Source organism: Oryctolagus cuniculus, chromosome 12, assembly GCF_964237555.1.
Source record: "Oryctolagus cuniculus chromosome 12, mOryCun1.1, whole genome shotgun sequence".
Taxonomy (NCBI): Eukaryota; Metazoa; Chordata; class Mammalia; order Lagomorpha; family Leporidae; genus Oryctolagus; species Oryctolagus cuniculus.
Genome location: NC_091443.1, coordinates 96,266,771 through 96,281,624, shown reverse-complemented (window position 1 = coordinate 96,281,624; position 14,854 = coordinate 96,266,771). Strand labels below are relative to the sequence as shown.

At 45.0% G+C, this 14,854-nt stretch overlaps 2 protein-coding genes and 1 long non-coding RNA gene across 24 annotated transcripts in view; 1 reads left to right on the top strand and 2 right to left on the bottom strand.

Annotated features, from left to right (window-relative positions):
• LOC103346435 (neuroblastoma breakpoint family member 4) overlaps nt 1-14,854 on the top strand; it is a 1,612,367-nt gene that overhangs the window by 846,252 nt on the left and 751,261 nt on the right. The gene's annotated exons all lie outside the window — the stretch shown is intronic.
• Nucleotides 1-14,854, bottom strand: part of LOC103346987 (putative neuroblastoma breakpoint family member 5) — a 344,943-nt gene that overhangs the window by 71,918 nt on the left and 258,171 nt on the right. For 12 of the 16 annotated variants that reach the window (XM_070054478.1, XM_070054473.1, XM_070054491.1 and 9 more), the window contains 4 exons: nt 12,525-12,641; nt 11,986-12,080; nt 10,746-10,854; nt 697-854 (listed from right to left, as the gene is read on the bottom strand). The exons of 2 other annotated variants lie outside the window; for them this stretch is intronic. The gene's annotated coding sequence lies outside the window, so the exon portion shown is untranslated. The remainder of the gene's footprint in view (nt 1-696; nt 855-10,745; nt 10,855-11,985; nt 12,081-12,524; nt 12,642-14,854) is intronic. 2 more of the 16 variants (XM_070054474.1, XM_070054475.1) reach the window with 2 other exon arrangements.
• The window catches only part of LOC103346986 (neuroblastoma breakpoint family member 4), a 320,087-nt gene that overhangs the window by 88,630 nt on the left and 216,603 nt on the right, over nt 1-14,854 (bottom strand). The gene's annotated exons all lie outside the window — the stretch shown is intronic.

Sequence of the window (14,854 nt, the reverse complement as noted above, 5' to 3'; positions counted from 1 at the left end):
TAGAAATTTCGGTGCCATCCTCGGATCTAGGTGCCTCTGATGATAAACAGAGTCCCCATATGCCTAGTTAATGCAATAATATGATTGGGATATGTAAATTTTACATGATATGTCTCCCCATATAACCATATTCATTAACACAACAGAACAATGTATTCCTCAGGAACTTTTTCATAAAATTAGGGAACACTGGATATCACAGAGGCAGAATTAGAATTCAGTGGGGCAGTGACAACAATATACAACCATCTTTTTGGGGTTATCACTCAATGCTATCACTGCTGTGTTGGAGAACCCTTAATGAAAACTGAGATAAACCATCTAAGCAAATTAGGAAAAACAGGAAGCAAATCTTGCAAGCAGGAACTACCGTTTTGGTGACCAGATCCATTTTCTCAGCTCCTATACACTAAGTAGAACTATAAATCCAGAAAATAAAACAAGAGACCTGGAAATTCACACAGTCACCGGGCATCTAAATTGCCTACCCAAAAGAAGATGACTCACCTGCGGGTTCACCTATCCTGGCATCAGAATTCAGCCAGGTAGGCTCACACCTCCTGGAACTGTACATGATACCTCCAAGCACATATATGTTTTAAATATAAAATTTAAAATCTATTTAGAACATATGATATTAAATTTATAATATAGAAGTATATGAATGATATGCACAAGCATTTCAAGAAGACTCACCAGGCGAGGATGGACAAACCTGAGGGCCCTGTTGAATCCACTGCCACTCCTCTGACACTGGCAGCCTGGCCCTTCCTGCAAGTATTGCTCTTGGCTGCTCACCTCCTTGTTCTTAGAGCCAGGGCTTAGCACATGTTCCAATGAAGAGCTCCATGACACTGGACACCAAGAAGAGAAAAGGGAAACAGCAACACTGAGTATCCTTTTTATAAACTCGGTATTCAACGGCATACATCAAGTCTGATTGGATTACCTCCAGGCCCAACCAATCAGAAAACAAAGACCAAGCCTGTGCAGGCTTGCACAGAGGGTGTGGCTCCAGGCTTCTCCTGAGCTCCTGCTGTCTGTCCCAAGTAGGCAGTGAGGCCAGGCTCCAGTGTAGTGGGGCCACAAGTTGATTGTTTGTTTCACTTCTGTCATGGAATTTATTCCACCATTCGATCTATTTTTTTTATTTTTTTATTTTTGACAGACAGAGTGGACAGTGAGAGAGAGAGACAGAAAGAAAGGTCTTCCTTGTGCCGTTGGTTCACCCTCCAATGGCTGCCGTGGCCGGTGCACTGCAGCCGGTGCATTGCACTGATCCGAAGCCAGGAGCTTCTCCTGGTCTCCCATGAGGGTGCAGGGCCCAAGGACTTGGCCCATCCTCCACTGCACTCCCGGGCCATAGCAGAGGGCTGGCCTGGAAGAGGGGCAACTGGGACAGAATCCGGCGCTCCGACCGGGACTAGAACCCGGTGTGCCAGCAGCACAAGGCAGAGGATTAGCCTATTGAGCCGCGGCGCTGGCCCACCATTCAATCTAAAATTTGACAGAGTTTTTCTCTCTAGGTATAGTACATACTCATCTGCTTTTTCTCCTTAGAGTGCTCAAATAAAGTGAAATTGCTTTTATATGACTCATGCATTGGGAGGGGTGGTTGTTTTTCAACTACTTGATTACAGAAAGAAAACAAGTATGGGATGTTGGCATTACAGGTGGTGGCTTAACCCACTGCACCACAACACTAGCCCCTATCCACAGAAGTTTAGAAGCCCAATGAGTCAGAAAATAGATGTGCAAGGAATGAAAATATACAGTTTCGGTAAGTCTGAATTATTTTTATTGCAGTAAAAAAGAAAACACATAGATATTTCAACTAGGTGATGAGGTGTCAGATATCACACAAATGATTCATTTAGCATCATCGTTACCACTGCTCTATCTTTTCCTCTAACAACTGGTTTGGACACTTGCTTTAAATGTGTGGCCAACCTTGGAAAGCTGGAAATCTTGATGCCAAGCAGATGTGAGATGAAATTTAAAACAGAACCATACCAGCTAGAACCACAGCCTAGACCTAATTCTAGTATTTACCTCTTGGAGATAGTTGGAAATCATAAACTATATAAGTAAGAAAACACCATCTCCACCTCCAGATTCCACATTAAGCACCATGTGCACTGACCAACAATGCTTTACTCCCTCCTCCTTAATAAAAAAAAGAATAAAAATAAGTCTATGATTGCTGCACTATGCTTATAAGATACCTCTGCTTAAAGATACACCATTAAATACAAAATTTCAAGGTTGTATCATAACTCTAAGAGGTTTGTAACTCAGAGAAAGTTCCAGGAGGCAAGGTTAGGCCTGTCCTTGTCTCTAGAAAAGTGGGCAACCCCTCAGGGCCGCAACTGTTCCCCCCCGAGGGGACTCAAAACCATGTGAGTGAGCAATATTGAAAAGTCACAACTTGAAGGACTGTGTGCTAATGGAACCCTACCAACCATTTAAATGAAGAGAGAACCATCATGCAGCCATTGTGCAGATACGACACCACCTGTGGGTAAGGCTTCCCAGGTGTGCACAGCACTAGCCCTGGAAGTGCCAGTCACAGAGTGTAACGGTGCCCATGGGATCTGTGCAGTGTGACCACTTTTTCAGTAATAACATCTCTACCCAACAGCTCTCGAGTAGCTCAGGAGTGTAACAGGTACATTGTGTAAAAACAAGCAGAAGTGATTTTTACACAGTTTCAAGAATATCAATCAGCTCACTTCACACAAGTCAGCATGTGTCATTTCTGATGAACACTACCAGCAAACTTCAACAAAAATTTCAGTGAAGGTTTTACGTCAGTTTGTACTGTGGGTCTGTAAGGTTCTTTTTCTTTCTAGTTGAGGCTTTGAATGGTTAAAGGTTCTTTATTAAAAACATTTCATTTATTTTAAAGGTGGAGTTACAGAACGAGAGGGAAGGAAGGAGGGAGGAAGGGAGGAAGAGAGACAGAGAGAGAGAGAGAGATGTCTTCCATACACTAGTTCATTCACCAAATGGCCACAATGGCCAGGGCTGTGCCAGAACGAAGCCAGGAGACAGGAGCATGGGCGCAGGAGCCCAAGCACTTGGGCTATCTTGTGCTGCCCTCCCAAGTGCATTAGCAGACAGCTGGATTGGAAGTGTAGCTAGGACTCTGATTCAGTGCCCATGTGGGATGCTGATATCACGGGCGGCAGCTTTACCAGCTAAGCCACAACGGTGGCAACAAATGTTCATATTTTTTACTTTAAAGATTTACAAAACCCCTCTGAAAGTTAGACATTTTATAACACAGCTAATAACTCTGAAAGGACTAGAGTTAATAATGGGTGGAGTAGGGCATTTGGTACAATGGTTAAGGAGAAACTACCTGACCTGCTGAGTGGACAGTGCTGTCTGTGACTGTCCTCCAACCTACTACTTTATTTTCAGCTGTGAGCACCAGAGCTTTGAAAACACTTTTAATAATGTACAACACAAAGAGGCAGAACAAAGGGCAGTCAGGCACAAGAGTGCACTGCTCTAGTCTTATCCACACTGAAGGTGCGGAGGTCTGTTCAACTCCTGTGTAAATTTCAACCAGGTCAGCCTTCTGGTAGTGAAAGAGCTGGCATGCAATGCCACTTCATTCTACAGAATGCTAACAGAGACTTGCTGTCTAGTGGTTAAGATGCTGCATTCTAGTGGTTCAAGTGCTACCGTACATGAACAGCGTCACTCTTTCAAAGACACACACATGCGGTTCACAGTTTCATTTGCCTCAACACGGCATTTGATAAAGAAATTAAGTAGCTCAATTATCTCCCTCTAGCAAATCAAAAGTCAGTGCAGCTCCGGGGCTTCTTCTGGAACCTGCCTGACTGGCTTTTTTCTCAGGCCTTCTGAACTTGCTATTGCCAGACCCAGCTTGATGGGGCCTTCTACAGGTTATCAGTGGGGCTCAGGTTTCGCTGCACATGGGTCTCTATTCAAGAGTCCTATCAGGATGAAGGGCAGGATGGGAGAGGGAGTGGGAGAGGGGAGGGCCACGGGAGAGAGGGAGGTTTGGGGGGGGAAGCCACAACAATACACAACTTGCACTTTGTAAATTCACATTTATTAAATAAAAAATAACTATATAACAAAAAAAAAGAAAAAAAACTTAATACTTTACCCTTTTAGTATTTTTATGTTCTACTTAAAACTATTGGTTGAACTCTGTAATTAATACACAATTACTCTTAGGTGTTTAATTAATGCTATAACTAGTACTCAAATAGTATTTTACACTTTGTGTTTCTGTGTGGGTGTAAACTGTGGAAATCTTTACTTAATATAAAGATCTTTACTTAATATACTTAATATAAAGATAATTGAAAATTAATCTTGATGTGAATGGAAGGGGAGAGGGAGTGGGAGAGGGGAGTGTTGTGGGTGGGAGGGAAGTTATGGGGGGGAAGCTATTGTAATCCATAAGCTGTACTTTGGAAATTTATGTTCATTAAATAAAATAAAATATATAGAAAAAAGAGTCCCATCAGCAGAGAACCTTCCAAGACCATCCGAGTGGCATCCTCTCTTGCACCTGGTCTCCCCACACACACCTCCTCCCTTGTCCTTTTCTCTGCTTTATTTTTCATCTGAAGTCTTCACCATACTTGACATTATATTCTACTGGATGTGTTCAAGGCTGACCCACTCTAGAATGCAAGCTCTTGAAGGCAGAGCATGGTCTTGTTTATCATGCTATTCCCAGGGTCCATGGCCAGTAACAGCTTTCAAGAAATATTATCTGAATTAATAAACAGGAATGAAAGCCAAACACCTCTGTTTCTAGCTTAACATATGCTCACCTCCCTGTTAGCTATAACGGACTCCTCTACACCACCTGCCCTTGGTGTGCCAACAGGGAGTGATGAAAGGGCAGCTCTTGTCTTGTGTTGAAGCAGAGATGCTTCACTGAAAGGAATGTGAATTATAAAAACCTGGTGTTGATGGAAAGCACAGGAGATTACCTCACTGTTTGTGGAAGTCTAGATGGATGCAACCCTGGAGGATAATTTAGAAGGACCTAGCAACATTTTAAACAGGACTGTACTTGACCTAGTGATTCTCAAATAACACAGGTCATCAAAACAGCAGTTCCTGGGATGCTCAGGTATGGATATTCCAGGTTTCTCAGTGCAGCATTATTTTAATGGCAAAAAAATCAGAATTATCACACAAAATGGCAACCACTTATATTGGAATACAATGTAATCTTATACAGTCACTGAAGAGAATGAGATCTATATGTTTATAATGATAAAAATTGCTATACTGTCAAGAAAAAAAGGAAGATGGAAAACCATCCTATCAAGAACACAGTTCTGCACAAAGTCATTTCTATGTGCATGTGAGCACAGTACACACACAAATACACCCAACCATACCCCTCCACCCCACCCCCCACTTTTATTAAGGTGCGGAAAGCACCTGGAAGAGGACACATCAAACTGTCACCAGTGCTTCGGATATCTCCAAACAGAGCTGAGGGGTAACTTCCATTTTCTTTTTTTCAACTTCCACTTTCTAAATCATAAATTTTGTAATGTGCACACTTTAGGGACAAGTAAATCACATTCAGAATAACAAAAAGTAAAGATGCTGAACTTCTTTTAAATTCTGGAGCCAAAAATCATCAATATTTATAAAACTAAAATTCTGGGCTTTGGTATCAAGTTCCAGACAAACAAATGCAGCCACTATTTTGGCTTTATTTATTGCTGACCCATAAAATGAGGCTGGGAACACTCGTCCTATCCTCAGCTCAGGGTTCCCAGTTAGCTAAATTAAAGCCATAGGAAGAATTAAAAGTGAAACGTATGGCCTGGGAAAGCAGCAGAAGATAGCCTAATTCTTGGGCCCCTGAAACCATGCAGGGGACCTCGAAGAAGCTCCTGGCTCCAGCTTTTGAATCGGTTCAGCTCTGGCCATTGCAACCATTTACGGAGTGAACCAGTGGATGGAAGACCTCTGTCTCTGTCTGTAACTCTACCTCACAAATAAATAAATGAATCTAAAAAATTTGCTCTATCTCCCACTGCTTTTCAGAGAGAAGGTGGATAAAAAGGTGCTGTGGGCTCTAAATCCATTTGACAAAAAGGACTAAGATTATGATCAGGAGCAGTAGTAAGCAAGCTTTCAACCACAAAATAGAATAAAAACTGTTTCTTAGCACACCAAGTGTTGGTCCATTGCTACTCAAAAGCAAAGCATTCCATCCTTGTAATTATGCTCACACAACATGCTTTTATATACCCTAGCGGTTTGGAAAATTTCTTCAGAATACTCAAGATTTATTTTTAAAGAAGAGAAAATGCCTGCTTTGATAAAATGAACATGCCTGCACTTGAAGAGAAAAGGAAACATTTAGAAAAAAAGCAGTGAAACCACCAGATTGTGAAAAGGATACTTTATCCACCAGGAAGTTTCTGAAAGCTGTTTTTCTGTCATATACAAACAAGGTGTCCAAACTCAGGACTGAACAACATGTTCTACCAGTGCCACACAGCCACAATCCTAAATTATGGTTCTTGCCAAGGCTTCAAATAGAGGGTACATTTCTAATTATGCTGGGTAAGCTCCAACTCCCTCAGTTTTGAGCAAGCTGCAAATTGAGTCCAGTGCTGCAAAGTTCTATCAAGTTCCTAGTATCACAGGTTCAGTAAGTTATAACAAACTTAAGATGGTGAATTTACTGATAACAAAAGATTGCCAAAAAGACTTTTCACATACATTTCCTCAGGTTTTTAAACAGAAGGCATTTTAAAGTTGCTATAGCAATATAAAGCGAAAGTAAAGACCGCCACTGTTAAGGTCAGAGATGCTCTGTCTCATCTGCATTCCTTGTAGGTTGAATCCTATTAGTGAGTCTCAAACACCATTCTGTAGAACTTCATAGAGTTTTTAATTTCACAAGGCTGTAGTGATTGTATCGGGAGCCCAGTACAGACAACCTAGTCTGTACTGCTCAAAAAATCCCAGCAATCCTTGTGGTCACTTCAATTCTAGAAGTCTCTTCTGCCTTCGCATTTATTGCTATGAATATTTCTCTGCCTTTTTTATGACTTTTCCACCTGGAGCATTCTCTAAAATACCTTCAGGCCAGACTTCAGCCCCTGCCTCAAGAGTGCAATAATATACAGTTTGCAGGGCACTGTTAAGAGGTCAGAGAGAAGTCTCCTGATGTTAATAGACTGAGTAATATTGTTTGCTCCTTTACACCACATCATTAAATTGCTTTCATTATCCATAAAGTAATTCTTTATTTCACAGCAAATGAGATCCAACACTAATTCAAATAGGCTAAGTTCATCCTAACAAAATAATTTATTCCTAATAACTAAAGAAACAAGACAATGACAAAAAATTTGCCAAGACTTGTTATCATAAACGAGGGATCTCCAAACATTACAGAGAAAATGTTAAAAGAAATGTGTGTGGGTTTAAAAAAATTTTACACCAAAATAAAGTTATCTTTTCATTCCTTTTTCCATTAACTTTCTGAAGTATTCTCATACAGAAGAGAAAAAAGACGGTTTTAAAAATGAATCCAGGCCGGCGCCACGGCTCACTAGGCTAATCCTCTGCCTTGTGATGCCGGCACACCGGGTTCTAGTCCCGGTCGGGGCACTGGATTCTGTCCCAGTTGCCCCTCTCCCAGGCCAGCTCTCTGCTGTGGCCCGGGAGTGCAGTGGAGGATGGCCCAAGTCCTTGGGCCCTGCACCCCATGGGAGACCAGGAAAAGCACCTGGCTCCTGGCTTCGGATCACTGCGGTGTGCCGGCTGCAGCGCGCCGGCCATTGGAGGGTGAACCAACGGCAAAAGGAAGACCTTTCTTTCTGTCTCTCTCTCTCACAGTCCATTCTGCCTGTCAAAAAAAAAAAAGTGAATCCGGGGGCCGGTGCCGTGGCTCACTTGGCTGATTCTCCACCTGCAGCACCAGCATCCCAAATGGGCACCAGGCTCTAGACCCGGCTGCTCCTCTTTGGTTCCAGCTCTCTGCTGTGGCCCGGGAAGGCAGTGGAGGATGGCCCAAGTCCTTGGGCACCTGCACCCACGTGGGAGACCTGGAGGAAGCACCTGGTTCCTGGCTTTGGACTGGCATAGCTCAGGCCATGGTGGCCATTTGGGGGGGGGTGAAGCAATGGAAGGAAGATCTTTCTCTTTCTCTCTCTCTTTCCCTGTCTAACTCTATCTGTCAAATAAATTTAAAAAATATGGATCCTACCAGAGCAAAGAATGATGCTACATGATAATTTACAAGGGAGAGGCTAGCAGAGAAGAAGCAAGAAGCCTAAAGATTCTCTAAATTCACAAAAATGCTGCCCTTCCTGAATTGCAAGCTGACTTGAAGCAGAGGAATGAAATTTCCTTTCCAAGTTAGATCAAATGCACACATTATCATTAAGTTTTTTTTTTTTTTAAAAAGATTTATTTTTTTTGAAAAAGTTAGAGAGAGAGGTAGAGCCAGAGAGAGACAAAGAGAGAGAGAGGTCTTCCAACAGCTGGTTCACTCCCCCATGACTGCAATGGCCAGTGCTGAGCTGATCCAAAGCCAGGAGCTAGAATCTTCTTCTGGGTCTCTCACACAGGTGCAGAGCCCCAAGGACTCAGGCCATCTTCTACTGCTTCCCCAAGGCTTAGCAGAGAGCTGGCTCAGAAGTGGAGCAGCTGGGACATGAAGTGGCACCCATATGGGATGCCAGTACTGCAGGTCAAGACTTTAACCTGCTGTGCCACAGCGCCGGCCCCAGCTCAATATCTTATAGGACCATCTCCTTGTCCTTCTGAGACTCTGCTCCATCCTAGTGAAAACACAGTTTTACCTTCTAAGCTACACACAGATTCAGCAAGAGCATCCAGAGCACCATGGGTTGCTGTGCCACCCTGGTATCCCAGGAAGATCACGCGGTCCCAGCAGGAAGCACTCAGCTCCAACGTGAGGCGGCACTCAAAAGTCCACCATAGGTGTCTGCAATCACAGTTGGATATCCAAGTGGTCACACAGATCCGAGGAACTCCGTTACATGTTTTCTGGCATCTGGACACTCAGAAGTCAACTCAGTACAACATTTCCAGAGGCCATAGCCTCTACACCTAGGACCAAGCAGCTAAGAACATGTCCTGGGGGTGGGGGCAGTGAACTTCCCAAGGAAGTGTTCAAGTTGCACATAAAGTCCTGAATTCTGGTCCAAGATCCATTTGTGGGGCTCTTGAGGTGATCTTAGTTATAAGGGGGCTGTTCTGGATGCAACATTTTTTTTTTGAGAGGCAGAGTTAGAGAGAGAGAGAAAGGTCTTCCTTTTCCATAGGTTCACCTCCCAAATGGACGTTATGGCTGGCATGCTGCGCCGATCCAAAGCCAGGAGCCAGGTGCTTCCTCCTGGTCTCCCATGCAGGTGCAGGGGCCCAAACACCTGGGCCATCCTCCACTGCCTTTTCACATCACAGCAGAGAGCTAGACTGGAAGAGCAGCAACCAGGACAGAATCCAGCACCCCAACCGGGACTAGAACCCGGGGTGCTAGCGCCTCAGGCGGAGGATTAGCCAAGTGAGCCACGGCACCAGCCTGGATGCAACATTTCTATCATCGGCCTTGTGTGGACCTTGATTGCCAGGCTCAGAACAGGAATATAGCAGGGACAGACTGTCCCCTGCCTCATTTGCGAACACAGTTCTGACAGTGTGGTACCATAGAAACACTAAGTGGAGTCGTGGGGACTCAGAATGCTCAGAGAACCTGCAGGAGGTCTCTGCCACACAGCAGCATTCCAGTTCCTCTCAGTGCTCAAGGCCAGGGATGAGGAGTCTTACACTGGAAAAAGATACCAGCCCTAGCTGGAGAAGAGGTTGCTAAGAAAACGAGGAGCTGGATCATGAGACAGTATCACTAGCTAGTCCACACAATCCTCAGGGAGCTGACTTAATAAGACATCAAGTCTGTCCAGGTTCCCTGGAGTGTCATATGATTAGACCCAGACTAGTTAAAGCCAATGTGTTATACTCAGCAGCCAGGGCTAACCTCATGGGCGTGCAGCCTACACAGTCACATTGGAACAGTCACACAGGGCTGGCACTCAGAAGGGCCTGCACTGGGTTTAAACCTCCGCTGGTTGTGTCTTAAAAAGCCTCAAAATTTTATCTTTGAACTTGTGTTTTGTAAGCAAGTCAAAAGAACATGAGTCTGAGCCAAGGGGATACATGGAAGAAAGGAAAGAACTTTATGTTTTAGTATCTTTAGTGGCATTTTACTGCTGCCTTTGGAACAAGGTGCTCACAAAATTGTGCAGCAGGCCCAGGTAGCAGTGGTGAGGTAAACCCCTCCCAAGTAGCCAGCCACACTTTGAAGGAAGGAACTGAAGACTAATGGTATAGCGACTAAGCCTCTACTGCAATCCCCACAGCCCATGTTAGAGTGCCCAGGATCAAGTCCTGGCTGAAGTCCTGATTCCAGCTTCATACTACTCCAACCTGGGAGGCAGCAGGTGATGGCTCAAGTACTTACATCCAAGCCACTCACATAGGAGACTTGGATTGAGTTCCCAGATCCTGGCTTTACATACCTTTCCAGCTCTTGTGGGCATTAGGGAAGTAAACTAACGCATGAAATATTTCTTTCTTCCTTTGAAATAAATAATAAATAAATTTAAAAAAGTCTAATCACCAGGGACCTTGAGGACTCCTCAAATCCTCTGGTCCTAACCCTACCAGCAAATCTCCTTTCATACCTCAGGGTCCCTCTTAAAAGTCAGTTCCAGTCCCAGGGTGGCCAGGTATCCTCCTCAGACTCCCCCAACAGCTCAAGACTCCCCACTGGTGTGAATCAGGACACAAGACCTGTATTAACAAATCACTGCATGAGGCCACAGCATTAGAAAGAAGGGTTCTTAGTGACACAGCTCAAGTCCCTGTAGTTATGCTCCACACACAGACAAGCCCAAACACTAGGACCACTGGTTTTTACCAGCTACCACCTCTCTGATACCCCAACTCTGGAACCGATGGAAGCTGAAGTTCCAACCCCAGGAGGGACACAGCTCTGGGGCAAGCACAGCAGGATTTAAACTGGAACTTCATTGACCTCGATATATGGCCTAGGGCTGGTTCCCACTTCCTTTAACTCATATTTAAAAGAGTATCAGTGGTGCCTTCCTCACAGAGCTTTGAAGAGGATTAGACAGGACAATGTGGCATAATTAAATAAAACTCTTGCTTCCCCTCCTTGTGTTGTTATTTAGAAATGAGACAATGGTGCATTAAGAAGCCTGACAACTAAAAGTGCTTCATTAATGCTGATTCTCTTAAACATCCTTTCTTGTCCCTCCTACCTTTATTCCTGTAAACAGACCTTTCTATAACCAACACTTCCTGTCCCAAGATCCAAAAGTGAGTGCATTGTTAATTCTGCATAAGCTGAATTCCAACTGTGTACCAGGGACTACAGGAATGAAAGCAGAGAGACAAAGTCCTGCCCTGGACAAGCTCACAGTCTTATACAGGATACAGGTATTTAGCAAATAAATGGTGATAAAATGGGTAAGCACTTTACATGTATAGGCAGTGTGTTACAGAAGCTCTGGATACTTAGTTCTGCTGGGGCGAATGAGAGAAAAGTATCACAGAGAAGGAAGACACCCATATGGGATGCTGGTACTGCAGGCGGCAGTTTCATCCACTATGCCACTGTTCTGTCTGCCACTCCCCCACCCCCAGGCTATTCCCACTTGTGATCCCACTGTCTGATCAAACACCTAGGAAAGCAGAGGAAGCACCCCAAAGACTTGGGCCCCTGAACCCACACTGGAGTACTGGATAAAGTACATGGTGTCTGCTTTGGCCTAGCCCAGCCCGAGGACATTGTAGCCACCTGGGGGGTGAACCCATACACAAAGATCTCTCCTGCACCACCTATCTAGAACTCTGCCTTTCAAACCAATATTTAAATAGAAAAGAATATCTAGTACTTACTATGAGGTGTCAGAATCTGGGGGCAGGCTGGAACAGAGCACAGAGGGATTCTTGGGGGTTCTCTAAGCTTCTGCTTTCTCCTCCATGTGTGCAGCCTGTGAAAATTCACCGGATTAGCTGCCAAATAATTCGAGTGCCCCATGCCCCCGTTTTCCTGCACACTCACCTTACACTTCTGAACTACCTGGAGAAGAGAGGCCGTGAGTCAAGTCCTCTCAAGGACGTGGCAAAGGCTACTTCCGGCCAGGGACAGAAAACCCCCAAGACAGAATTGGGCCCGTGGGAAAAATTCTACCTCTCCCAATTCCCTGCACCACTCATGCCCGCCAGAACTCCTGGCACTCTCCCCCTCCCTTTCTTCTCCCCAACGTGCGTTTCTGCCCCTCCCTTCCTTGCCTCCCCACCTTCACACCACCTTTTCATTCTCCCCCCTTCCTCTCTCCTCCAGCCTCCCCTTAACCCCCACTCTCTTCCACCTTCTATCTCAGCTACCCCTCACACACACCCTCCCCACTCACTGTCCCCCAGGCCCCGCCTACCCAGTGACAGGAAGGCCACCGTGCCAAACTCTCCACAGAAAGAACCTTTCTGTTCCTGACACAGGGACCCGGTCCTGAGGTGCAGTCTTTCAGAGGGGCCAAAGAAGAGGACTGCGCCTAGAAAGTTCCAGAAGCACAAGATAATTGAGCGGCTGCCTCACCACAGCCTCAGCTGATCCCGGCCTGACCCTGGGGGGCACTGGGTCTCCTCAGGCTTGGCCACCAGCATTGAAATCAGTAACTCAGGGCTTACACAAGCTCTGGGCTGGGGCACCGTGCAGAAGAAACAGATGCGCCTGTGGGTGCACTTCCAGGTCACAGCGCTGGGCACAGGCGCACTCCTCACTGGTGACTGACAGGGCACCAGGGGACGCAGCTACACCCTGATGCCTCAGGGCCACTTCCATTCCTGCCTCTCCAGGCTGTGACCCAGGGAGGCAGCCACTGATGGCCCAGGCACTCTGGACCCAGCCACCCTGTCAAGTGGGAGTCCTGAATGGAGCTCCTGCCTCCTGGCTTCTTCCTGGACCAGCGCTGGCCCTTGCCACTGCTTGGGGAGAGCAGCAGTGCAAGCAGCATCGCGAGTACTCTTTCTCACTCTGAGTGATCATCCATCTGGGGGTTCACCCCCTAGGTGGCTACAAATCCCGGGGCTCGGCCAGGCCAAGGCAGAAGCCAGGGACTTTATCCAGTGCTCCACTCTGGGTTCAGGGTCCTAAGACCTTGGGCCTTCTCCCTCTGCTTTCCCAGGAATGTTAGCAGACAGCAGCATCCCATGGGCAACGACTTCCGGAGCACCTGGCATTGTGGGGTAGTGGGTATAGCCACCACCCACATCGTGCATCCCATCTAGGCGCCGGTTTGAGTCCCGAATGCTGCACTTCCGATGTGGCTCTCTGCTGTGGTTTGGGAAGGCAGTAGAAGATGGCCCAACTCCTTGGAACCCTGCACCCACAAAGGTAACCACGGGTGGCTCTGGCTCCTGGTTTTGGATCTGCTCTGCTTTGGCCATTGCAGCTGACTAGGAAGTGGAACAGCAGATGGAAAACCTATCTATCTATCTCTCTGTCTGTCTGTCTCTCTCTCTGCCTCTCATCCTCTCTGTGTATATGTCTGAATTTCAAATAAATGTTTACAGAAAAGTAAAAAATTAAAAAAGGAAGACATAGCTGTAAATAAAATACTACAAAAAGGCCAACTACTATAGTTTATTTAGAATGTGATACTATATGCATTGCATACCCAATTAACAAAGAATTTGAAAAAGAATTTAAATCAATCTTAGAAAAGATGATGGTACCCATTCATTCTCTTCTTCCTTAAAACATACTGTGTGGTATTATCTCTGACTTACGCATGAGGAAATCTTTGTAATTTACTTCTTCAGAAATTTATGTACCTACTCGCACAAGGACTTGAAACACCTGTGATCTGGAGTTCTTCACAGAACACAGCTCTGCTTCCCAGTCCCCGCCCTCTACATTCTTGACCTGAATTTAACGTATGGATCATGTTTGAAATGGGACAAATCACGTGTCCCACAAAGCAAGACAGAATACAGAAAGGTACCATCCGAGGTCACTGTTGCCATTTTCTACGTGCACGTGATCATGTTGGTACTTCTTCTCTCATTTCTCAATTGTAGATACAAATTGGAAGGGAGTTAAGTCCAACTATCCCTATCTGCAGATGACATGATTCTATATATAGGAGATCCAAAAGACTCCACTAAGAGACTATTGAAACTCAGAGTAGAATGTGGTAAAGTGGCAGGATAGAATATTAGCAGCCTATTTGTATACACAAACAATGTCATGGCTGAGAAAGGACTTCAAAGACCAATCCCATTCACATAGCTACAAAGAAAATAAAATTGCTTGGAATCAATTTAACCAAGGATGTTCAATATCTGAGGATCACAACAGATTAAAGAAAGGGATAGAAGAGGACACCAAAAAAAAAACACAAAAAAAACAAAAAAAACAAATTGAGAAGCTTCTGCCCTGCAAGACTAAAGAGGCAACTAACGGAATGGGAGAAATTATCTGCAAAGTATGCAACTGATAAAGGATAAACTACCAGAAACTTTCAAGAAACTCAACAACAGCAAAACAAACCACCCACTCAAGAAATGGGCAAGGGACTTCAACAGGCTAAATATTTCAAGAAAGGAAATCTAAATGGCCAACAAACACATGCAGAAATGCTCAGGATCACTAGCCATCAGGGAAATGCAAATCAATACTACAATGGCCTTGAGGATATGGAGGGAAAAGGCACCCGCATCCACAGCTGGTGGGAATGTAAACTGGTATCGCCACTGTGGAAGA